General features: G+C 45.5%; 1 protein-coding gene across 1 annotated transcript in view; it reads left to right on the forward strand.

Moving 5' to 3' along the window:
• The first annotated feature begins 5,585 nt into the window (after positions 1 to 5,585).
• The window catches only part of LOC127585086 (KN motif and ankyrin repeat domain-containing protein 2-like), a 142,470-nt gene continuing 122,109 nt past the window's right edge, over positions 5,586 to 25,946 (forward strand). The window contains exon 1 of the mRNA XM_052042251.1: positions 5,586 to 5,728. The gene's annotated coding sequence lies outside the window, so the exon portion shown is untranslated. The remainder of the gene's footprint in view (positions 5,729 to 25,946) is intronic.

The following is a 25,946-nucleotide window of genomic DNA, read 5'->3' on the forward strand; positions in this document are numbered from 1 at the left end:
TCTCCCAGCCTCTCTGTTTCTCCCACAACCAGAACAGGAACACGTCTTGCAGTACAGTGCAGGACATTAAAATTACTATAAGTTACAAAAATAAATAAATAGTGCAAAAGAGGAATAACGAGGCAGTGTTCATGGGTTCATGGACCGTTCAGAAATCTGATGGCAGAGGGGAAGAAGCTGTTCTTAAAATGCTACAACCATCGAGGAGGAAGTACAGGAGCCTGAAGACCTACACTCAATGTTTTAGGAACAGCTTCTTCCCCTCCGCCATCAGATTTCTGAACGGTCACTGAACCCACGAACACTACCTCGTTATTCCTCTTTTGCACTATTTATCTATTTTTGTAACTTATAGTAACTTCTATGTCTTGCACTGTACTGCTGCCACAAAACAACAAATTTCACGACATATGTCAGTGATAATAAACCTGATTCTGATTCTGAGAAGTTAGTAGGTGAGGTATAATGTGGTATAATGAAGTATAACACATTGATGCAATCACAGAGAAGGCACGCCAGCAGCTCTACTTCGTTAGGAGTTTGAGGAGATTTGGTACGTCAACAAAGACTTTTACAAATTCCTATAAATGTATAGTGGAGAGCATTCTGACTGGTTACATCACCGCCTGGTATGGAGGCTCTAATGCACAGGATCACAAGAGGCTGCAGAAGGTTGTAGACTCAGCCAGCTCCATCACGGGCACAACCTTCCCCGCCGTCGAGGACATCTTCAAGAGGCGATGCCTCAAGAAGGCAGCATCCACCATTAAGGACCCTCACCATCCAGGACATTCTCTCTTCTCGTTACTACCATTGGGGAGGAGGTACAGGAGCCTGAAGACCCACACTCAATGATTCAGGAACAGCTTCTTCCCCTCCACCATCAGATTTCTGAATGGTCCATGAACCCATGAACACTACCTCGTTATTCCCTTTTTTTCACTATTTATTTATTTTTATAATTTACAGAAATTTTATGTCTTTGCCCTGTACTGCTGCCGCAAAACGACACATTACATGTCATCTAAGTCAGTGATAATAAATCTGATTCTGTTTCTGATTCCAAACATGTGAGGTTTTGAACATTGAAAGCAAGAGTGGAAAAAAAACAATTTTAATATAAAAGGAAGGAGGTGACAAGTGTTGTGCACCAAATGGATTTGGTGTTCCTAGTACATGAAACACACAGAGTTGGCATACAGATGTAGCAAGTTATTAAGGCGAATGGAATGTTGGCTTATTGCAATGGTATGAGTATAAAGATAGGAAAGTTTTGATGAAACTATACAAGGCACTTGTAAGACTGCATCTGGAACAAGTATTTGAATAAGTATTTTGCGTCAGTCTTCACTGTGGATGACACCAGCAACATGCCAGAAATTCGAGAGAGTCAGGGGGCAGAAGTGAGTGTAGTCGCTATTACTGAGGAGAAGGTGCTTGGAAACTGGAAGGTCTGAAGGTGGATAAGTCACCTGGACCAGATGGACGACACCCCAGGGTTCTGAAAGAGGTCGCTGAAGAGATTGTGGAGGCGTTAGTAGTGATTTTTCAAGAATCACTAGATTCAGGAATGGTTCCAGAGGACTGGAAAATTGCAAATGTCACTCCACTCTTTAAGAAGGGAGGGAGGCAAAAGACAGGGAATTATGGGCCAGTTAGCCTGACTTCAGTGGTTGATAAGATGTTAGAGTCCATTATTAAGGATGAAGTCTCATGGTTCTTGTAAGCACATGATAAAATAGGCCAAAGTCAGCATGGTTTCCTTGAGGGGAATCCTTGCCTGACAAATCTGTTGGAATTCTGTTTCGAAGTAACAGGCAGGATAGACAAAGGAGAGTCAGTGAATGTTGTTTACTTGGATCTTCAGAAGGCCTTTGACAAGGTGCCATACATGAGACTGCTAAACAAGATAGGAGCCCGTGGTATTACAGGAAAGGTACCAGCATGGATAGAAGATTGGCTGACCGGCAGAAGGCAAAGAATGGGAATAAAGGGGTCCTCTTCTGGTTGGCTGCCGGTGACTAGTGGTGTTCCTCGGGGGTTGGTGTTGGGTCCGCTACTTTTCACGTTATATGTTAATGATCTGGATGACGGAATTGATGGCTTTCTGGCCAAGTTTGTGGATGATACAAAGATAAATGGAGGGGTAGGTAGTGTTGAGGAAGCAGGGAGTCTGCAGAAGGACTTGCAGGCTGGGAGAATGGGCAAAGAAGTGGCAGATGGAACACAGCGTAGGGAAGTGTGTGGTCATTCACTTTGGTAGAAGGAATAAAGGTGTAGACTATTTTCTAAATGGGGAGAGAATTCAGAAATCGGATGTACAAAGGGACTAGGGAGTCCTAGTGCAGGATTCCCTGAAGGTTAACTTGCAGGTTGCGTCAGTAGTAAGGAAAGCAAATGCAATGTTAGCATTCATTTCAAAAGGACTAGAATATAAAAGCAAGGATGTAATGCTGAGGTTTTATAAGGCATTGATCAGACCACATTTGGAGTATTATGAGCAGTTTTGGGCCCCATATCTGAGGAAGGATGTGCCGGTGTTGGAGAGGGTCCAGAGGAGGCTTATGAGAATGATCCCAGGAATGAAAGGGTTAACACATGAGGAGCATTTGATGGCGCTGGGCCTGTACTCACTGGTTTAGGATGAGGAAGGATCTCATTGAAGCCTACCGAATATTGAAAGGCCTGGATAGAGTGGACGTGGAGAGGATGTTTCCATCAGTGGGAGAGTCTGGGACCAGAGGGCACAGCCTCAGAATGAAAGGACGTCCCTTTAGAACAGAGGTGAGGAGGAATTTCTTTAGCCAGACAGTGGTGAATCTGTGGAATTCATTGCCACAGACGGCTGTGGAGGCCAAGTCACTGGATATATTTAAAGCAAAGGTTAATAGGTTCTTGATTAGTAGGGGTGCCAAAGGTTATGGGGAGAAGGCAGGAGAATGGGGTTGAGAGGGAAAAATAAATCAACCATGATCGAATGGTGGAGCAGACTCAATGGGCCGAATGGCCTAACTCTGCTCCTATGTCTCATGGTCTTATGGAACACTGTTTTGATATCCATGTTTAAGGAGAGATACTTGCATTAGACACAGTGTAAAGAAGGTTAATCATTCATTACTGGAGTGAAGGAGTTGAAGAGGTTGATCTGGTATTCACTGGAATGTAGATGAGGGATGATCTTATTGAAACATTACAGATACTGAGGTGGATTTACAGGCAGAAGTTCAGAAGTTCCCCTGGGGGGAGGGTGGGTATCTGGAACGAGGAGACAGCTTCAAAATATGGGACATCCATTTAAGATGATGATCATGATTTCTTTATTAGTCACATGTACATCGAAACACACAGTGAAATACATCTTTTGCGTAGAGCATTCTGGGGGCAGCCCGCAAGTGTCACCACGCCTCCAGCACCAACATAGCATGCCCACAACTTCCTAAGCCGTACGTCTTTGGAATGTGGGAGGAAACCGGAGCACCCGGAGGAAACCCACGCAGACACGGGGAGAACGTACAAACTCCTTACAGACAGCGGCCGGAATTGAACCCAGGTTGCTGGAGCTGTAATAGCATTACGCTAACCGCTACACTACCGTGTTTCTTCTCTCAGAGGACTGTAATGCTTTGTAATTCTGCACCCCAGAGAGCTCAGGAGGTGCAATTAATGATTAGAGATTGAGATATATTTGAACTGCAAAGGGTATGGGAGTCAAATGTAGGGAAAAAGTAGGAAAATGGTATTAAGGCTATAACTGGATCAGCCATGCTCATTAAATGGTGGAGCAGGTTTGAAGGGCCTCTGGACTAACTCTGTTCATGTCTTTTATGTTCTTGTTTTACCAGGAACAAATTTCTACCCATATCTCTCCCACTGCTATTTGCTCCCAACACCTTTCCAAATACATTTAATGAGATGGACTATGAACTCACCATCTACCTTGTTGTGACCTTGCACCTTATTGCACTGCACTTTCTCTGTAGCTGTGACACTTTACTCTGTACTGTTATTGTTTTTAGCCGTACTACCTCAATGCACTCTATACTAACTCAATGTTACTGCACTGTGTAATGAATTGACCTGTACGATCGGTATGCAAGACAAGTTTTTCACTGTACCTCGGTACAAGTGACAGTAATAAACCAATACCAATACCCTTGCATATCTCTGCATCTCCCCCCTTCCCCTCATTCCTCAACCCATACAAGGTACAGTTGTCCACATACCAGCTACGCTTCAATCTTTTTCCCTCTGCTCTCTATATAGTGGCCAAACTTCCTGCAAACTCAGGTGGTCTGTTAACAATACAACAAAGTCTTCCCTGTCACATCCTTGTGTATCCACCTTTCTGCAAGATCCCTGGGTGAGTTTTCCAAAGAAACCAACTTCCTTTATTAAAAGAATTCTGAACACACGTGAACATTCCAACCAGTGGACCAATGGGTATCTCACTGGGCCCACCATGGAGTGGGTCCTATCTCCGAGTGGGAAGCACAGTCTTGTCAACGGGCTTGTAGATCAAATGGCAATAGCTTGGTTGGTAGGTCCCATTGCTAGTTGAGTGTGTGAACAGAATGTGGAACGACTAAAGGGGCGGAGAAGGTGGAAAATAATTTGTCAAAATGGACATGCATTAGAAACAGAAGACTTAGCCATGCAGGGAAGAGCAGGACAGTGGTATAATTAGATTTTTCAAAGAGCTAGCACAGACAGGCAGCAAAAGGTCATTCCACCTCATGTGATTCTACAGTGGTGCAGCTGGTGGAGCCACTGCCTCATGGTGCCAGCGACCCGGGTTCAATCCCGACCTCCGGTGTTGTCGGTGTGGAGTTTGTACCTTCAACTTTTGACCTGGGTGCTCCAGTTTCCTCCCACACCCCAAAAGCATGCAGATTGGCAGGTTCATTAGCCACAGCAAATTGTCCCTAGTTTGTAGGTAAGTGAACATAGAACAGTACAGCACAGAACAGGCCCTTCGGCCCAAAACGTTGTGCCGACATGGCTAATCCCTCCTAGCTACAGAATGCCCATATCCCTCATTTTCCTCTCATTCATGTGCCCATCCAAGCCCCTCTTAAAAGCCCCCAATGAATTTGCCTCCACCACCCTATCGGGCAACGCATTCCAGGCATCCACCACTCTCCCAGTAAAAAACGTACCCCTCACGCCTGTCCTGAACCTACCCCCTCTCACCTTAAATGCATGCCCTCTGGTATTGAATCACTCAATAATGGGAAAATAGATATTGCTTGTCCACCCTATATTGCTTGCCCCTCATAATTTTATACACTTTATAAATTTTATACACCTTATAATTTTATATATTATATAAAATTTTATATAATTTTATATAGTGGTAGAATCTGGGGAGAGTTGCTAAGAATGTGGGGAGAATTAAATAAAAGAATGACTGTAGATAGAGTCGTTGGGCTGAAGGGTCTGTATCCGCGCTGCCTGACATAATCTAAAGTGAACTTGCTTACTTTATTGAATGTTTTTCTTGGACAGGAAGACCCATGTAAAATAAGCAGGGATTTGGAGCGTTGGATTAGAATTGTACACCGGTTTCTGTTGATCCTGAAGATCTCGTCGTGCGTTTGTTCCAGATGTGGCAATTTGGAGAGCGTCCCTTAGCGATCTCTCCATCGGCCGCTCGGAATAAGAATCCCTGTAACTCACTTGGAGTTGGAGAAGGAATTGGCTGCTGCAGCTGGGGAGTCAACTTTTTAATGTAAGTCATGGAAGTTTTAACGTACCATTTATTTCGAAACAATTCGATATTATTTTAATCGAGATCTTTGCAATAACTTTAATATCTGTTGTTGATACTGGGCAGTTGTGCCTTTGATGTGTTGGGTGAAAGTAAAAAAGTTGCAAACCATCATCTGGAACCAAATCGTTACAAACAGCACCCAGTTCCCCAAACATTAAACTATCTTTTGTCTAAGGTTGGCTCGGAGATCTGTTTGAAGTTTAAACATCTCTGCGCCGATTGCAAGGGGGAATGAATTGTTCTTTATATATAAAATGCATTCATGTATATATTCTATCGGGATTGAGAAAAAGTTTTAAAGGCTCTAGATGATGAGGGGAAAGTTTTGCAAAGAAAAACTTTTTTTTTTGACGCACGACGAGTTAATGTAAATAACGCTCCTCATCCATCCTGTCAGCCCGGGAGTGTGATCGAAATTCCCAGCAGAATTCTCGGAAGTCATTGGCACGGAGGGTCAACCAGAATAGCGGACTGTATAGGTAATGAAAAAGAAGAGACCCCGAGCAACTCTAACCAGAACCCACCGAGGGCAGAGAGAAGATAATTTTGTTTTATTATAAAACTTGCCAGAGATTGGTTTAGGTATCAGTTTGAACAATTTTCCATGTGTGATGGGGTTCAGCTTCCTTGAGCTGACGGGATCTGACTTTGGTGGCCCGAAGTTTATTAGACAAAAACGTTTGATACTAATCTTCGTTCCCTAGGTTTTATTTTTAAACCCCCTGAGCCCCTTGTGATCATATTCCCGGCTGAGAGTTCCTGCTTCATGGTCTTAGAGAATGGGCTAGCTCAAAGAGACATCTTGGTCAGCATGGACGAGTTGGGCCGAAGGGCCTGTTCCCGTGCTGTATGACTCCATGGCGCTCACGTTTCTCCCCTCAGCCCCATTCCAGGGTGCCCCCTGTATGTGGTGGTGTGTTGCTCCCCCACTCTACCTGGTTCAGGTTCACGCAGCTGAGATTGTTCAGGGGACAGCCTACCTTGGTGCAGATCTCCTTCTACTCTCCCCCTGGTCTTCCTGCCTTTCTCATCCCATTTTCCTCCACATTTCCTCCTTTCTGTTGCCTGGATTGGGGAGCATGCCTTATGAAAACAGGTCGAGGGAACTCGGCCTTTTCTCCTTGGAGCGACGGAGGATGAGGGGGGACCTGATAGAGGTGTATAAGATGATGAGAGGCTATTCCCCAGGGCTGAAATGGTGGCCACAAGAGGACACAGGTTTAATGCGCTGGGGAGTGGGTACAGAGGAGATGTCAGGGGTAAGTTTTTTACTCAGAGAGTGGTGAGTGTGTGGAATGGGCTGCCGGCAACGGTGGTGGAGGCGGATATGATAGGGTCTTTTAAGAGACTTTTGGACAGGTACATGGAGATGAGAAAAATAGAGGGCTATGGGTAAGCCTAGTAATTCCTAAGGTAGGGACATGTTCGGCACAGCTTTGTGGGCCGAAGGGCCTGAATTGTGCTGTAAGTTTTCTGTGTTTCTATGCTTCTCTCTCTCATTCCCAATTCCTTCACTTTCTTGCCCCATCCTCCTCCCCCCGTCCACCTCCCCCTTTCTTTCCTCCCATTCTTGCCCCCTTTTGGCTGATCTCAAAATTCCAGAGTTTTCCCCGATATTCCTGTCTCCTTGACCCCTGTGTTTGATACTGTCTCCAATCCTGCTGCGAGGGTTAACAGTTCCTGAACCTGGCATTCCTGGGGTTAAAGCTATGCAGCTTAATGGTGAACAGCACTGGCTTTGAGAATGGAGACGCAAGAGACTGATTTTGAGAAAGTTTTGTTATCTGTACAGAGTACTGGCACTCTGGTTATAATTACACACTCCTTACAGGCCACTTGGGGTGTGTTTGTGCATATATAAAAGGACCATTAAATATCTCTACACATGGTGTACTAAACTGTAGTTTCGGTATTAATGTAACAGCATTTTATATATTTCACATAGTCTTTTTTTTTGGAAGTGTGTTTGCTATTGTAGTTTTATCAAATTGTTACAGCAACCAGGCAGTTCAGCCCGCTCTATAAGAGCAATCTAGTTATTCCCATTCCCTAGTTCTCTTCTGCAATTTTATTTTGCAAGGATGAACGAATCATTTCACAAACAGCCATTGAACAACCAGCCAATTAATTTGTTCCTGCGGAGGGCACAATGGTGACAAGGTATTAGGAGCCTTCCTTCATATCCTCAGATAATTTTTATTTAACAGCTATCCTAAAGCATCAGGGAAGGAGATTGGAACCAAATTTAGGTACTCCCAGCAGTGCAGCGCTCTCTCAGTATTGGCCTGGCACAGGAGCCTTGTTGTCATTTTGGCAGTGCAAACTGAGCCAACCCAATGCATCTCCATTAGTTCTTTTTTCTCACATACTCAACACTGTGACCCTCTAAAAGCACAGAAGGAGGCATGAAGTCCATCATGCTCAAAGATCTTCACTGGTTCCAGTGCTTGAATACTTCCTCAATGATCGGAACTGGATCAGTGATCGGAACTGGATCCACTTGCAAATTTCTATAAAAGTACATTGGGGAGCATTCTGACTGCATCGCTGCCTGGTATGGAGGCTCCAATGCCCATGATCATAAGAGGCTGCAGAGGGTTGTAGACTCAGCCAGCTCCAACACAGGCACAACCCTCCCCGCCATCGAGGACATCTTCAAGAGGCGGTGCCTCAAGAAGGCGACATCCATCACTAAGGACCCTCACCATCCAGGACATGCACACTTCTCGTTACTACCATCAGGGAGGAGGTACAGGAGCCTGAAGACCCACACTCAATGATTCAGGAACAGCTTCTTCCCCTCTGCCATCAGATTTCTGAATGGGCCAGGAACCCATGAACACTACCTCATTGTTCTTTTATTTTGCACTATTTACTTATTTTGTAATTATAGTTTTTATGTCTTTGCATTGTACTGCTGCCACAAAACAACAAACCACATCATATAAGACAGTGATAATAAACCTGATTCTGAATCTGCCCAGAGCGCTCTCCAGTTTGAGCAGGGTTTTCTCCACCTTGCCCTCCAGTGTGCATTGACTGTGCAGTTCACTGTCCCATTTGCGTTGTTGATTGCTATTCTGCATTAACTAAACAGGTTAAGCATCCAATCACTCCCAAGTAGCTTCCTTTCATGACTTCCAATGCTATTCATGAAGTGCACATCGATCAGGCACTTCAGATCCTTCCTACATAGTCGGTGTCTCACCTGAAGCGCACGCTGCCCTTGACACAGCTGCAATGAGGATGAGACGATCGCCCGCCTCTTTGTGGACTGTGTGTTTGCAAAGAACATCTGGAAAAGGATGCAACGGTCTTTGTCGAGGTTTATCCCAAGCAGCTGCATACCAAAGGACTCTCTGATCTATGAGCAGTTCCCAAGGACGTACTGAAGCATGGTCCAACCAATGCATAGGCTTTGTGGGGAAGAACTGCAGCCTAAGGTCCTGCTACCACTGGACATTGAGGGGCTAAACCCTGTGTAAAAAGCATCTCAAACACTTGAAGCAACACACAAAGGCACTGGAGGAATTCAGCAGGTCAGGCAGTATCTATGGAGGGAGATGAAGAATCGATGTTTTTTGGGTTGAGACCCTTCATCTGGTCCTGATGAAATGTCAACTGTCCATTTCCCTCCATAGATGCTGCCTGACCCGCTGAGTTCCTTGCCTGGTGTGTTGCTCCAGATTCCAGCATCTGCAGTCCCTTGTGTATCATTCAAAGAGCCTCGTACACAGAATGTGTTATCACTACAAATGTGTAGACCTGATAACACTATGAATGTATAGACTGGATGACACTATGATTGTAAAGAAAGCCATGCACTGTTTTTCTATTTCTTGAATATATATTTTAATGAATAAAGTTTAGTTTGAAATTTTAAAAAGATTACACTCCCACTGAGTATTCCCATTCAAATATTTTTCCCAGAACCTGTTTTAATTTCTGACCTTCCCCCTGCCCCCACCCCATCCAGTTTTTTCACCTTCCTGGACCCTGATGCAAAGTTTCAGAGCAGGGAATCTATTTGAAGTGTAGACCTCAATAAAATCCACTCTCCTCCTCACAGTCTATCTGCTTAATTGTGTTGATCAATACCATGAGTATCTTTCTAATGGGAAAGGGTTTGTTTGACCTGCTGTGTTGAAATCTGATTTAGTTGCTGCTGTGCTTACCCTCTTCTCTAAGTACCTGCATTTTCAAAGCACTGGGTGTTGTTGTTCATTCAAAAGACTGGATTATGTCCATTTGATTCTGCTGGATGGAACTACCAAATTATTGAACTCTATTTTGGAGGAGTTTACAGAAGACAATTTCTCTACTTTTGATTATTCACTATTTTTTAGTTTCTGTTTAATTGCATTGCTGGTAAATGAATTTGGCTGTTAATATTAATAAGAATGTTTAATGATTTTAGCAGTGCTTCCCAAACTGCAGTCGCACACCGTGTAAGATAATGACATGCTATTTACATTCATCAGTTACAAGACTGCAAAATTTACCTTCTCAGAAGGTACAGGATTGTTAATAGGAACTGCCTTTTTTCTACGAGACTGAATATATTGAGCGAGAGACTGAAGTGGTGTGCCGATGTTATCTGATGTATGTCATTTAAGTTGCAACAGTGACCTGCTATGGCAACTGTGTGGGGTTTGCCAACATTGTCACTGAATGTGGTGCCTGTGTAGGTCCAGGGCAGTGATGTACGACACAATGCTGGACTCCATCATTTTGACAGCTATCCACTTGACTCATTTGGAGCTTTATCTAATTGAAATTTTCCATTCTTTCAGCCGTGTGCCTCCATGAAAATATCTCTTGTAATTTGGAATAAGTGAATCATGACTAGTTCACTGTGCCTAACCCCATGTTCAGAAAGACTGGTGAATCAGATTGGACCCATGTTTGATCCAAAGCCAGCTCAGATTGTAAATGTTGGATTTAAATGATCCCCTGCTTTGATCAGGTTCTGAAGGCTTGATCCAGGTTTAAGGTAGAGTTCTGTCCCATCTTCTGTGGAATGCATTAGGGATGTGACAAGAATCAAGATCTGGGCTGAAGAACCCTAGCTCATCCCTGTTGAAGAGTGGCCATTGATCAAGCTTGGAAACTGTCTTCGGAACATGGAGTGGAATCATTGAATTTGAGTCCGTGTTGCATCAAGTGACACATTCCCTTGCAACATACACAAGAGGCTATTAAGAGCACAGGACCCTATCCTATTTTAACAATATCCTTTTCAAACCAGCTAATGAAATGTACTCTCTCATACTTGTTCAAAGCTGCAAAAAAAACTTGCAACTATTTTCAACTGCAAGTTGTTTTAAAACTTTTATTGGGATTCCTGAACAGCAATCTCAGACTTTAATGTTTTGCAGTAATTTCCGCTGAGCTTTCTTCCCCAGTTGAAACTGTCTGCTCCCTGACCGAGAACTGGTGCTGGCTGCTGTTGTTTTGGACCGGGCAGATGTTCGCCATTATTCTAATTATTGCTTCGGCCCCCCCCTCCTCCTCCTTCCTCGATCTGCGTTTCATCTGGGGCTGATTTTGATTATTTTCTCTGCGTCGCTGAAAAAAGGCAGAGGAGGCTTGGTGCCAAAAGTCTGGAAGCAAGCAGAGAGGAGAGAGAGAGAGAGAGCATAAACGCAATGGAGAGACAGGAACAGGACAGGATGGAGAAGGAAGAGAGGCAGAGGGAAGCCTGACAGAGTATGGACTGACAGATGTTCAGTTGCTTTACATCATCGTGATAAACCCCTGTCAGATATATCCCATCCTTGTACACTTCTCAGCTAGAACACCCTCTCTATTGGAACACATTCAGCCTGTCGGTCTTGGGTGTGGCCTGAGAGCTGTAGTCTGATGCCAACAGAGAGCCAAATTAGGAGAGTATTTTGTTCGAAAATGCCCAAAGATGTACAGTTTTTAGGACTCCCGTTGCCAGCACAGATGAGAAACTCGCATCTCACTCTGGACTGGAATTTACTGGGGCTCATTGGGTAAATAACAGGTACTGCTTTGCTGCACCAAATCAAAGGGAGTTAGGGCATGATTGCCTTTTATGGTAACAGACAGACAATCATCTGGCAACATTTGGTCAGTATAATGTAGAAGAGAACTGACCAGGCTTGGGTTTGTAAATTTGTGTCCGGTTGGCACCCACACCAGTTCAGGGGAACTATTTGTGATTTGGCTTCAGAACAAGATCAGTGTACTTATAAACCAGATCCAGGCCACTCTGTCCACTGCTCTCCACATCGGTCACCTCCCACGACCCTATATTTTCCTCACTTTATTGATCTGTCCTCATTGGTTGGTTATGAATGGCAAATATCCCGCCACTGGCTCCCATGCATCTCTGCATACCCCACAGATCTCTGAGTAACATCCTCTCGTCGTCCTTCCTGGATCTTTGCACAGCATGTCCCATTGATCATTTCTGGATCTCTGTGTGGCCCCTACATTGGTCACTCCTGGATCTCTGCATGGTCCCCACATTGGTCACTCCAGGATCTCTGCTGGGCCCTACGTTGGTCACTCTGGGATCTCTGTGTGGCCCCTACATTGGTCACTCCTGGATCTCTGCATGGTCCCCACATTGGTCACTCTGGGATCTCTGTGTGGCCCCTACATTGGTCACTCCTGGATCTCTGCATGGTCCCCACATTGGTCACTCCAGGATCTCTGCTGGGCCCTACGTTGGTCACTCCAGGATCTCTGCATGGTCCCCACATTGGTCACTCTGGGATCTCTGTGTGGCCCCTACATTGGTCACTCCTGGATCTCTGCATGGTCCCCACATTGGTCACTCTGGGATCTCTGTGTGGCCCCTACATTGGTCACTCCTGGATCTCTGCATGGTCCCCACATTGGTCACTCCGGGATCTCTGCTGGGCCCTACGTTGGTCACTCCAGGATCTCTGCTGGGCCCTACGTTGGTCACTCTGGGATCTCTGCTGGGCCCTACGTTGGTCACTCTGGGATCTCTGCTGGGCCCTACGTTGGTCACTCTGGGATCTCTGTGTGGCCCCTACATTGGTCACTCCTGGATCTCTGCATGGTCCCCACATTGGTCACTCTGGGATCTCTGCTGGGCCCTACGTTGGTCACTCCAGGATCTCTGCTTGGTTCCCTCCACTTGTCACTCCCATGACTGTAAGCTTTCCTCCCTCCTTTGCTCAGCTCCATGGCTCTATGCTTCTGCTTCAAGAGGCAAAATGAAAGCTGTGTAAACTCAATTTAACGTTCAACTGCCACAGCTGTCAGTCTTGAAGGCACAGAGTCTTAAATAGCGAAATTGATGGGTTGGAAGAGGTGGGGGTGAAGTTTGAGAAGTAAATCAAGCTTGGCCTTCATCATGATGAGCTAAGTAATGATGCTTGTGTGGCCTGAAATAGAGAAAGTGGAAAATATGTTTCTATGAGTGTTGTTACATTGTCTGTAGAGAAGCTAGGCTATTTATATGTTAATGCTGCTGGGGTTAGACTCCAACTGTCACCTGGGAGGGCTTGTAACTCAGCACCGCTCCTGGGAACCTGCCAAGCACCTCTGGGGACATCTGTAAACCCAGACTGTGAGCTTCAGGAGGGTGCATCTGGGAAGGCTGTGTCTGCATTGATTTATCTGATTAATTATAAACGTGTGTTTCTGACAGCTCGCCCTGGGAGCAGTGACAAGCTGGGAGTCGAGTGTTTGCCTGTAAGATATAACACCAACCCTGTAATTCAGACTAGTGACTCCCTATTGCCCTGATCTGTTTCGAAACAAACATTCCCACCCCTTGTGACATTTTGTGGTAAACTGCAGGATTCCAGATGCGGATAACTGGTATGACCAGGGTTAGAACTTATCCGCCTCAAATTGAAAGACTTTCAAATCTCTTTGTTACAAATGTCGTCAGAATATGCCTTCATTTCTTAGCCATTAATCTGATCAGGAATCAGCACTTAATCGGAATGGGAATTTCTGATCTGATCCTGGGAATAATCGCTTCTTGCCATAACTTTGACTGCATGAGGTATAGGTGAGCTTTTAAAACTGAACGGAACAGAGGTGCAGCGTTCAAAGTCATTGGTGAGACCATATGGAGGACTGTGGGCAGTTCTGGTCACCCAGCTACAGGCATGATGTTATCAAGCTGGAAAAGGAGGCAGAAAAAATTCACAGGGATGTTACTGGGACTGGAGGGCTTGAGTTATAAGGAGAGGCTGGATAGGCTGGGACTTTTTTCCCTGGAGCGAAGGAGGCTGAGGGATGACCTTAAAGAGGTTTATAAAATCATGAGGGGCATGGACAAAGTGGATGGTCACAGGTCTTTCCCCCAGGGTAGGGGAGTCTAAAACTAGAAGGCATAGGTTTAAGGTGGGGGGGGGGAGATTTAAAAGGGACCCGAGGGGCAGGTTGGTGGGTATACGGAACGAGCGGCCAGACGAAGCTGTAGGGGCGGGTACAATTACAATGCTTAAAAGATATTTAGACAGGTTCATGGATAGGGAAGGGTCAGAAGGATATGGGCCAAATGGGACCAGCTCAGGTTGACAGCTTGGTCGGCATGGACTAGTTGAGCCAAACGGCCTATTCCGGTGGGGTGTAACTCTGTAACTCTCGATCTGCTGCCTCACAGCTCCAGCAACCCCAGTTCAATCCTGACCTCCGGTGCTGTTTGTGTGGAGTTTGCACGTTCTCCCTGTGTCCGTGTGGGTTTCCCCTGGGTGCTCTGGGTTTCCTCCCACACCCCAAAGACCTGCCGGTTGGTAAGTTAAGTGGCTTCTGCAAACTACCCATAGTGTAGATGGATGGTGAGAGATTCAGGGGGAGATTATGGGTATGTGTCAGGGAGCAGAATTTATAGGGAAATAACTGAAGGAATGGGATTATTCTGAGGCCTCCTATATCTAAGGAAATATGAAAGATATCCTGTAAGTGGGAAATGTTATGAATCTAATCTGAGAAACATTCCCAAATCTTAAGCTGCCCTGAGCTATACCCTCGCCTTGACGTCAAAGGGAGTAACCCTCTCCTGCTCGTTTTCTTTCCACTCCTATGAAGTGAATTATGCGATGCCCTGCACATCCAAGTGACCTAATCTGGATGTGAACGGCCACACCTAATGTGGTCGGCAAGGCATTTAGAGTGACTGTTTCACAGTTGCATAAACATTTACACAGTCTCTCCGCCCTGAAGTGGGAGGAGAGTCTAGATCCAGGCTCCTGAAGATATGTGGGCAAAACCAGTATCTGCTGTAGAGCTTCTTCAATAGAGGAAGGGGGGTCTGAAGGGCAGAGCGAGAGTGTGATGTTTGCAGTGATCCCTTGTGTCTCAGTATGATTCTGGTCTTGATGGCCAAATCCAAAGAATGCATTCTTGCACCACACCCCTGTGTGGTCAATGACGAGAGCTGGAGTCTGCACTCATGATGTTTTGATTTAACTGAAGAGAATTTATTTAAAAAAGAAGCATATCAAATGCCTCCTTAAGATCAGATGTTCTGCATCTCAGAGGGACTGAGGATAGTGTGTGAAACAGATTGTGATGTGTGGGAATTCGCTGCAAGGTGTTGGGTCCCTCTCTGGGAGATGCTCTTCCTTGTTGGGACACCTGGTCACCTATCTTCTCAAGAGAACATATTTGTGAGATGGCAGATGAAGGGCTTCACAGCCACAGCTTCCCTGGGTGACCGCTTCATCGAGCAGCTTCGTTCCGTCCGCCGCAACAGCCAGGATCTCCCGGTGGCCGCCCACTTCAATTTCACATCCCGCTCCCACACTGACATGTCTGTCCACGGCCTCCTCTGCTGCCACGTTGAGGCCAGACGCAGGTTGGAGGAGCAACATCTCATATTCCGCCTTGGGAGTCTCCAACCTGATGGCATCAGCATCGATCTCTCTAACTTCCGGTAACCCCACCCCTCTGTTTTCACCCCTGCCCCCATTATTTTCCCTCATTCCCATGGCTTCTCTTTCCCCTCCCCTGCTCTCACAACCTGCCCATCACCTCCCTCAGGTTCCCCACCTCCTTCCCTTTATTCCATGGTCTACTGTCCTCTCCTATCGGATTCCGTCTTGTTCAGCTGTTTGCCTCTTCCACCTATCACCTCCCAGCTTCTCACATCACTCCCTTTCAAACCCCTCCCCCTCCCACCTACCTTCCCCCCTCACCTGGACTCACCTGTCACCTGCCTGCGTGTGCTCCTCCCCCTCCCCCTCCCCCTCCCCCTACCTTTTTATTCTGGCTTCTGCCCTCTTCCTTTCCAGTCTTGGTGAAGGGTCTCGACCCGAAAAGTCGTCTGTTTATTTCCCTCCATAGATGCTGCCTGACCTGCTGAGTTCCTCCAAAATTTTAAGATAAGATATCTTTATTAGTCACATGTACATCAAAACACACAGTGAAATGCACCTTTTGCGTAGAGTGTTCTGGGGGCAGCCCACAAGTGCCACCACGCTTCTGGCGCCAACATACCATGCCCACAACTTTCTAACCCGTACATCTTTGGAATGTGGGAGGAAACCAGAGCACCCGGAGGAAACCCACGCAGATATGGGGAGAACGTACAAACTCCTTACAGACAGTGGCTGGAATTGAACCCGGGTCGCTGGCGCTGTAATAGCGTTATGCTAACCATGCCCGCCCAGATTCCAGTATCTGCAGAACCTCTTGTGTCTCCATGTTTCCCTGACATATATGTCATTAACTAGCCAACACCCTTCCCTGGACTCGCTCCCTCCCACCACACCCCCCTCCTCTATTCCAAAAAACACTAATGGAAAACCCTGGGCCTGTGGCCAAGATTGGGAATCCTGCCCAATCCCAAACATATGGGTTGTAGCATTACAGTTGCCACCATTACCAAATCTTCAACTTGCTGGTGTCTTTGTGTATTTGGGACAAAAACTTCAACCACTTCCCTTTGTCGGGAGCTGACCATGTACCAACCTTACCTGACAGTTACTGCCTTTTGTTCCGTTATGGTATTTGTCCCAAGGGCCTGTATTCCTTGGAGTTTAGAAGAATAAGGAGTAAACTTGTAACATCCTAAAATAACTTGACAAGAGTAGGTGTTGAGATGTTTTCACTCGTGGGAGAGTCATGAACGAGGGGAGATAGTTACAAAATAAGGGGCCGGTCATTTAAAACTGAGGCGTAGAAATTTCTTTCTTCAGAGGGTGGTGAATCCCTGGAATTCTCTGCCCCCAAGGGTGGTGGAGGACAGATCATTAGAAGAGGAGATAGATAAATATTTGAATGATTGAGGAACGGAGGGTTGTGGAGAACTGGTACAGAAGAGGCCAGCATAGATCAGCCATGATCATGTAGAATGGTGGGAGTGGCCTACTCCTGCTCTTATTTTCTTGTGACCAGGGTTTTCCCCAGTCCGCTGCTGTACTGTTAGAACATTGATATTTCTGAAAAGAAGTTTGAAATGTTTCATGAAGACCCATGTCCAAGAAAACCTTCTGCCTCTAAGGCTCACTGTTGTCTCTCTCATGCACTGGGCATTGACATGTGAAACCGCTGAGACTTTATGTTTAAGAGTGAGGGTCAAGGAGGGAGCTGCACTTTCCACAGATTCTTACTGGAGGACAAAATGATTTATCCCTCAGGAAAAGCTCCCAGGTCTGACAGAAAATAACTGCTTTTTTTTTGGAAAGTCAGAGTTTGTTTTTACCACAGTTTTGCTGTTTTTCTTCCTTGTCTCTCTTCCCTGCAACCCCCCCCCCCCATCGCCCCTCCCTTTCTGTCTAACCCCTGTCTACCCACCATCTCCCTCTGCCCTGTGTCCCACCCCTTCCCTCTCTGTCCCTCCCTCTACTCTACCCCCCAGCTCTGTCCTCCCTTCTTCCCTGCCCCCAGCTCAACTCCATTCCCCCACCAATCTGCCCGACTTCCCACCCCTCCGCACCGCCACCCCAGCATCTCTGTCCCGTTGCCTCTCTGAGCAAACCCTGAAACATGGATTTTTAAACAAGAGTATTTGGAGAATGTGCCTTGGGCTTTGCTAGTGTTATTGCGTATTTTTGCAAAATAAGTTCAGTCGCATGCTCTGTTAACCCGTCCCAGACTTTGAACATTCCTGTAAACCCTCAAGTATCAATTAGCCCTCTACCCTGATGCTCTCTAAGGATTTAGATTGTACTGATACAGATAACTTAAAAATTAAAAGCAGATAATAAGGTACTTATTTTCTGTTCCCATGCTATTCTGGGTCCTCCATTGTTTTCTGACCCCCCCCCCCCTCCATAGTAATCACAGAGTCATAGATTACACAACTCGGAAACAGGCCTTCAACCCAACTTATACTGGCCAATCAAGATGTCTATCTAAGCGAGTTCCATTTCCCTGAGTTTGACCCATATCCCTTTAAATCTTTTCTATCCATAACCTGACCACATGTCTTTTAAACATTGTAAATGTACCCACTTCCTCTGGCAGCTCGTTCCATATACCAACCACCCTCTGTGTGAAAAATGTGCCCCTCAGGTCTCCTTTTAAATCTTTCCCCTCTCACCTTAAATCTATGCCCTCTAGTTTTAGACTCCCCTACCCTGGGAAAAAGACGGTGACCATCCACCTTATCTATGCCCCTCATAATTTTATAAACCTCTATAACGTCATCCCTCGATGTCCTTGGCTCCAGGGAGGAAAGTCCCGGCCTATCCAGCTTCTCCTTATAAGTCAAGCCCTCCAATCCCAGAAACATCCTTGTATCTTTTCTGCATTCTTTGCAGATTATTAACTCAAAACTGAACATTGTCCCTTGTAACGGGGAATTTCTCCCAAATTTCTGGCAGATTTTGGAAATGTCCTGCAATAAGCCTTAAGTAGGTGCTGATTGGGTAAAAGGTGCCCATACATATTTCTTTCATTTGTACTTGTAAACATCCCGGTGGTGTAGCAGTTAGCGTAACACTATTACGGCGCCAGCGACCCAGGTTCAATTCCGTCCACTGTCTGTAAGGAGTTTGTATGTTCTCCCCGTGTCTGCCTGGGTTTCCTCCGGGCGCTCCAGTTTCCTCTCACATTCCAAAGGCGTACGGGTTAGGAAGTTGTGGGCATGCTATGTTGGCGCCAGAAACGTGGTGACACTTGTAGGCTGCCCCCAGAACACTCTACGCAAAAGATGCATTTCACAGTGTGTTTCGATAATCTTATCTAAAGGAAGTTCACAAACATGGTAAGGCTAGAGCTTCACCTTTCAACTGTAGCCCAGTGGTTTAAGTCAGGTTGAGTCTATATTTTGCTAAAAACCTTTCTGTTCAATTTGTTTTAGACCACACTGTGCTGGCTTGGCTTAGCCAGTTCATGATAATGTTCATTGTACTGTACCTTGATCAATAATTGTAGTTCTGATCAATAGTATGTTTGAGGTCATTAAATGTTACGCCGATACTTGTGCCAGTTCTGGATAACGTCATGAGAATGTGGCCTTGGGTCGAGTTTGGATTGGCTGTGGTTGGGTTAGGTTGGGTCAGCTGTTAATTTTATATACAGGTAGACCTATATGTCAGACAAAGTTTGACTGAACCACGTAGGTTAAGACATGGCTAAAGTCAGAGTGGAGGAGGGAGGGGTTCAGATTCAGGAGGTATTAGGACCAGTCCTGGGGTGGTAGGAACCTGTTCGAAATGTTCAGGTTACATCTTAACAAGGAGTAGGACCAACTGCTAATGTGGAGGTTTATCAGTGGAAATACAAACGACCGCAGATGCTGGAATCTGAAGCAGAAAACAAGCTGCTGGAGGAGCTCAGCGGGTCAGTCAGCGTCTGTGGAGGGAAATCGACGGTCGACATTTCAGACCAAGACCCTCCATCTGGACTGAAAGATAGAGGGGAGATAGCCAGTATAAGGAGGTGGGAGAGGAAGGGGTGGAGCAAGGGCTGGCAGGTGATAGGTGGATCCAGGTGAGGAGGGGTGATTGGCAGATGTAGTCAGGGTGGAGATAGCGGCAGAGGCTGGGAGGTGAGAGGCGGAGGTGACAGAGGGCTGCAGATGGTGGGATCTGATAGGAGAGGAAGGTGGAGCCTGGAACCACGTGAGGGTGAGGGGGAGGGGACCCAATGGGAGGAGTGGGTGGGTGATGGGCAGATGCAGTGGGTCGGGGAGGGGAAAAAAACAGGGTGATTGGAGGCTGGGGGTGTGGGATGGGTGTAGGAGGAGCTGGGTAGATCAGGAGGAGAAAGGAAAGGTACAGAGGGGGAGCAGGTTACCTGGAGAAACTGGAGAATTCAATGTTCATGCTGTCAGGTTGTAGACCACCCAGGGGGAATATGTGGTGCTGTTCCTCTAGTTTGTGTTTAGCCTCACCCCGCCAGTGGAGGAGGCTGAGGACAGACATGTCGGCGTGGAAATGGGGAAGGGAGTTAAAATGGCTATTGAGCTCCAGAAGGCCATTGTCTACACTTGGTCTCACCGATGTAGAGGAGGCCACATCGAGAGCACTGAATGCAATAAAGGTTGGAGGAGTTTACCATTGCAGCTGGCAGTGATGGACACTCTGCACATGACAATAGACAAAAGGAATAAAATGCAGGAGGGTTATAATCGAGAAAGTAGTTTAGGGTTGAACTGAGAGACGCTATGAGGAATACAAAACCAGGTTTAGGATTGGTAGATGAAAATGCATCATGCAAAATTGTGTTGAATAAGGTTGGTGGTCTGCAAATACAGAGAGTCATCTGGGATTATGATCTAGTGATGATCATTGAACATCAAAAAAAGAAGGAATTGGCCCTCCTAAACCCTTGTGGTACTTTGGAAGTGTAGTCACTATAATAATGTCAGGAATAGGAGTCGGAATGTTGAGATGAATGCCAAGGATGGATCTAAGGAGAAGCCAGACAAGTCCCCAAGGAAAGGAATGAAGGGACATGGCGACGGGGTGAGATGAAGTCGGGTTTGGGGCAGGGTGATGTTGAGCAGATAAACAAACCAGCAGTGTGCTGAATCGCCTGTTTCTATGCTGTAAGTTCTGTTTAGTTCTGTGTTACCTCATCTGGAAATCAAAAGCAGTACTGTTTATGTCTGAGCCTTGATTTAGGAAGCTGTAGGATTAGGGCAGGGCCTTGTTATAGTGAGTGTGGTAACGAACACTACTACATGTGCGGGTTCACTGATCCCAGAAGGTAGCAGGGCAGGTAGGTAGGTTAGTTAAGTAAGCGCACATGTTACTTTATTGGCCAAGGCATAGAGTATAAGAGCAGGAAGGTCATGTTAGAATTGTTTAAAACGTTTGTTAGTCCTTGAATACAATGTGGAGTTCTGGTTACCACAGTTTTGGATGGATTTGTACTGGATGGATACTGAGGAGATTTACAAAGACCTTGGCAAGGTTGGGAATGTTTGTTTATGAGGAAAGACCAGCCAGTTTGGTCCCTTTAAGACAAAGCAAGCAGAGAGAAAGTTTAGTTGAGGTGTATGTAGTTATGAGAGGCCCAGTTAAGGGGACAGGAAGGACCTGTTTCCCTTAGTAGAGAGGTCAATCACCAGGGGCATTGGTTTAAGTTAATTGGTTGAAGGATTAGAGGGGAGTTAAGGAATTTCTTTTGCCTAGAACTAGTGAGGTTAAGGAACTCCTGCAGAAGCTTCGCAACTTTTGAAAGGAACCAGGGTGAGTAGCTGACGTGTTGTAAACTACAAGCCCTTGGACAAGAGCTGGGAAGTGGAGTTAATTTGAACAGTTCTTTAGTCTGATGTGAACATGGTGGACTCTTTCTGCACCATTTTAAAAGAAAAACCTGCCTGTGGTGGAAACCAAAATAAAAACAGGAAATGCTGGGAATATAACGCAGGTAGCGTATGATTAAAAAAAAGAATAAGCATTGAAGGCGAGGGTAAACACAAACTATTGCAGGAACTCAGCGGGTCAGGCAGCATCTGTGGAGGGGAACAGACAGTTGACGTTTTGGATCAAGACCCTTCATCAGGACTGAAAGATAGACAGGAGATGGTCAGTATAAAGAGGTGGGGGGAGGGGTGGAGCAAGAGCTGGCAGGAGAGGTGGATCCAGGTGAGGAGGGTGATAGGCAGATGGAGGAGGGGAGGGTGGGAACAGTGACAGGTAGAGGCAACAAAGGGCTGCACATGATAGAGAGAGCCCCACTTGAAAGTAACTCGAACTCTCCGTCTCTGTTGGTCCTGCTGGACTTACTGTGTGAAAATGCAGGGTATCACCAGACAGTGAGAGTGTTGGACATCTGGTGCTTGATCACGTTGCTGCTTTCAGCATTGTGTTGTGTTTGAGTTCATAACATGATCTCCAAAACAAAGGGCATTCATGCTGTGAAGTACTTTTAGCAATGTGACGTGGTGCTGCATAAGGTATTCTTCCCCGAGGAAGTAACTTGAGGCCTACACAGGGGAGGGTGGGGTGGGGAGACGTCTTGCTGTGGATGGAGCAAGTCCAGCTTGTTATACAGCGAGAACGTACAGCCTCACTGATCTCTACTGGCTTAAGTAGTCTACGCAACAAACTGGCTGGAGGGTCTAGCTCTGGCTTAATGTGTGGCCATTTAGGACTGAGATAAGGGGAATTTTCCTCACAGAGAGTTGGAAATCTTTGGCATTCTCTATCCCAGAGTATTGTGGATGCTGAGTCTTTAAGTATGGACTCTATCTACACTTCTCGCTGCCTCGGTAAAGCAGCCAACATAATCAAAGACCCCTCCCACCCCAGACATTCTCTCTTCTCCCCCCTCCCATAGGGCAGAAGGTACAAAAGCCTGAAAGCACGAACCACCGGGCTCAAGGACAGCTTCTATCCCGCTGTTATAAGACTATTGAACGGTCGCCTAGTATGATAAGATGAACCCCTGACCTCACAATCTACCTCATCATGTCCTTGCACCTTATTGTCTGCCTGCACTGCACATTCTCTGTAACTGTAACCACTTCATTCTGCATTCTGTTATTGCTTTTCCCTTGTACTGCCTTGATGTACTGATCTGATGAAATAATCTGTCTGGATGGCACACAAAACAAAGCTTTTCAGTGTACCTCGGTACAAATTCCCACTGCTGCCTGTAAAGAGTTTGTACGTTCTCCCCGTGTCTGTGTGAATTTCCTCCGGGTGTCTCAGTTTCCTCCCACGTTCCAAAGACGTACGGGTTAGGAAGTTGTGGGCATGCTATGTTGGTGCCGGAAGAGTGGCGACACTTGCGGTCTGCCCCCAGCACATTCTTAGCAATGCAAAAAGGCGTATTTCACTGTGTTTCAATGTATGTGTGACTAATAAATAAATATCTTACATACCAATTTAATTTACAAGACTCGGATGGATAAATTTTTTTCACTAAACTACTCAAGGAATAATGTGATAAGGCAAGAAGGGAGGACAGAGGAAAATCAGCCGTGGTCTCATTGAACGGTAGAGCAGCAGATCTATATGACCAACCTGCACACACAATCACTAGGAATGTGACTGGCATGTTGCAGACAAAGGTTTGATATTGGTGTTCGGGGGGTTGGGTCTTTTCTTAGATCAGTACGTTCTGGAGCCAACCAGGGAGCAGGCTACACCATCGAGTGAAGGTGCCCCTGAACACCAGCAATCATGATATGATTGAATTTCACATTCAGTCTGAAGGGAAAAGAAACTGGTCTAAGACTAGTATTTTAAAATTAAATAATCAAAGACCCCACCCAGCCTGGATATTCTCTCTTCTCCCCCCTGCCTCCATAGGGTAGAAGATACAACAGCCTGAAAGCACGTACCACCAGGCTCAAGGACAGCTTCTATCCTGCTGTTATAAGACTATTGAACATTTCCCTGGTACCATAAGATGGACGCTTGACCTCACAATCTACCTCATCACGTCCTTGCACCTTATTGTCTGCCTGCACTGCACATTCTCTGTAACTGTAACACTTTATTCTGCAACAATGAGGAAATGAAAGCAGAGCATGCTGAACAGAACTAGAAAATTCGGTTAAAGGATCAGTCAACTGAGATGCAGATTTTGCGTTCATGATTGGAGTGAGACTTGAGTTCACAAAGAGTTATCAATATGAGACAAAGTTGCTCATCTACTGAGCCATGGCTAATGCCACGGTCTGAGACAAAGACATCCCTGGCAAGGTATCTCTCGTCCTGTTACTGACCCAGTGGAAGGAAGAGAGTCTTTGCACAACCATCAGATGTTCAGCATTCCACTTACTTGTCTGTGGATAGACTCAGACTGTGATTAAATCACACTGATGCACAAGACCTCCAGTTCTGGGAAGTTCAAACAGAGGATTGTTTCCTCATCTGAAGTTTGGTTTGTCGAGCTTTTGTAACTCAAGCTGGTAAAAGGACTGTTCATACCAGTATAATAACTAGTGTTTAAAAAAAGGTTCTGAAATATTCCTTCCCCGTTTTTTGCACTGATCTTTCTCAGGGTCATTAAAAAGTATAATATTCATATTATTTTTCCTTGCAACATAGAAGCAGGAGTAAGTTATTCAGTGCCTTGTGCCTTCACTGCCACTTTCCTGCACTAACTCCCAATTCTTAATTCTCTTAATATCTAAAAATCGGTCAGCCTCTGTCTTGAATTTCTCAGCAACTGAATCGCCACTGCCATCTTGGGTAGAGAGTTCCAAAGATTTGCTACCCTCTGATTGAGGGAAATTCTCCTCATGTCTGTCTTGAATGGCCGGCTTCTTGTTTTGAGACTCTGATCTCTGGTCCTGGACACCCCAGCCAGGGGAAACATCAGCTCTGCACCTTGTTAAGCCCCTTCACCACTCAGCATGTTTCAATGAGATCACCTCTCACTCTTCTCAACTCTAGAGACTATAGTCCCATTGAAAAGCAAAACCTGCAGATGATGAAAATCTGAAACAAAAACAGACTGCTCAAAATACTCAACAGGTCAGGCAGCATCTGTGTGGAGAGAGAGACAGAGACATTTCAGGTGATTGACACTCCATCAGAAGGATCTGATGGAGCTCTGACGAAGGGTTATTGACCCAAAATGTTAACTCTGTTCCTCCATCCACAGATACAACCCAACCAGGTGATTGCCTTTAGTTTTTCCTGATTTTATCTCTGTCTGATTAATCTTTCCTCAAATGTCAACTCTGCCACTCTAGGAATCAGTCTGGTGAACCTTTTGCTGCATCCCTCCATCTCAAGTATATCTTTCCATGGATATGGAGACCAGACCTGGAAACAATATTCCAGATACAATCCCACCAGGGCTCAATAAAACTGGAGCAAGATGTCTCTACCCCTGTACTCAGCTCCTCTTGTGATAAACGCCAACTTATCTTTTGCCTTTTTAATTGCTCGCTGTAGCTGAATATTAACTTGCAATGATTCATGTACAAGCACACCCAGGTCCCTTTGAACACTAGCATTTTCAGCCTCTTTCCATTTAAACAATATTCTACTTTTCCTTTTATTTCTACTGTAATGGATGACTCACATTTTTCCATATTATATTCTACTCAAATTTAACTTAACCAGTCTGTATCCTGCATACCTCCCTGCATCCTCATCACAACCCACATTTCCAAAATATCCAACAAATTTGTTCAACATAATTTTACTTTTTTAAATCCATGTCGACTCTGCTTGATCTTATAATTATTATCCAAGTGCCCTATTACCGTTTCCTTGATAACAGATTCTACAATTTTCCCTGCTACCGACATCAGTCTGTGGTCCCCACATATTCTCTCTTCTGTCCTTTCTCAAGTAGTGGGGATGCATTTGTTGCCTTGCAGTCTGTTCTAGAATCTGTGGAATCAAGCAGTGCATCCACAAAATCCATAAGATTTAGACATTAGATCCTGGGGATTTATTGCCTTTCAACACTGGTAATTTCTCCAGTACTAATTTTTCTTTAAGCTATTCATTCCCACTAGACTTTTAATTCTCCACAACCCCTGGGAGAATTTGTGTGTCCATGAAGACAGACACAGAATTTTTAATTTCTGTCTTCTCCTTATTCCCCAGTATTCCCGGTATAATTTCCTTATTTCCCGGTATAATTTCCTTATTCTCCAGTATAATTTCTCCTGCCTCCGTCCATAAGGGACCCACTCTAACTTTAGCTAACCTCTTCCTTTTTACATGTCTATAGAAGATCCTTTATGTTTCCTACTGGACTACTCTCGTACTGACCTTTCCCTTTCTCTGTCAATCCTTGGGCTTCATTTGCTGAATTCTGCAATTTTCCCAAGTCTCAGGATTAC

This window comes from Pristis pectinata, chromosome 31 (assembly GCF_009764475.1).
Source record: "Pristis pectinata isolate sPriPec2 chromosome 31, sPriPec2.1.pri, whole genome shotgun sequence".
NCBI lineage: Eukaryota > Metazoa > Chordata > Chondrichthyes > Rhinopristiformes > Pristidae > Pristis > Pristis pectinata.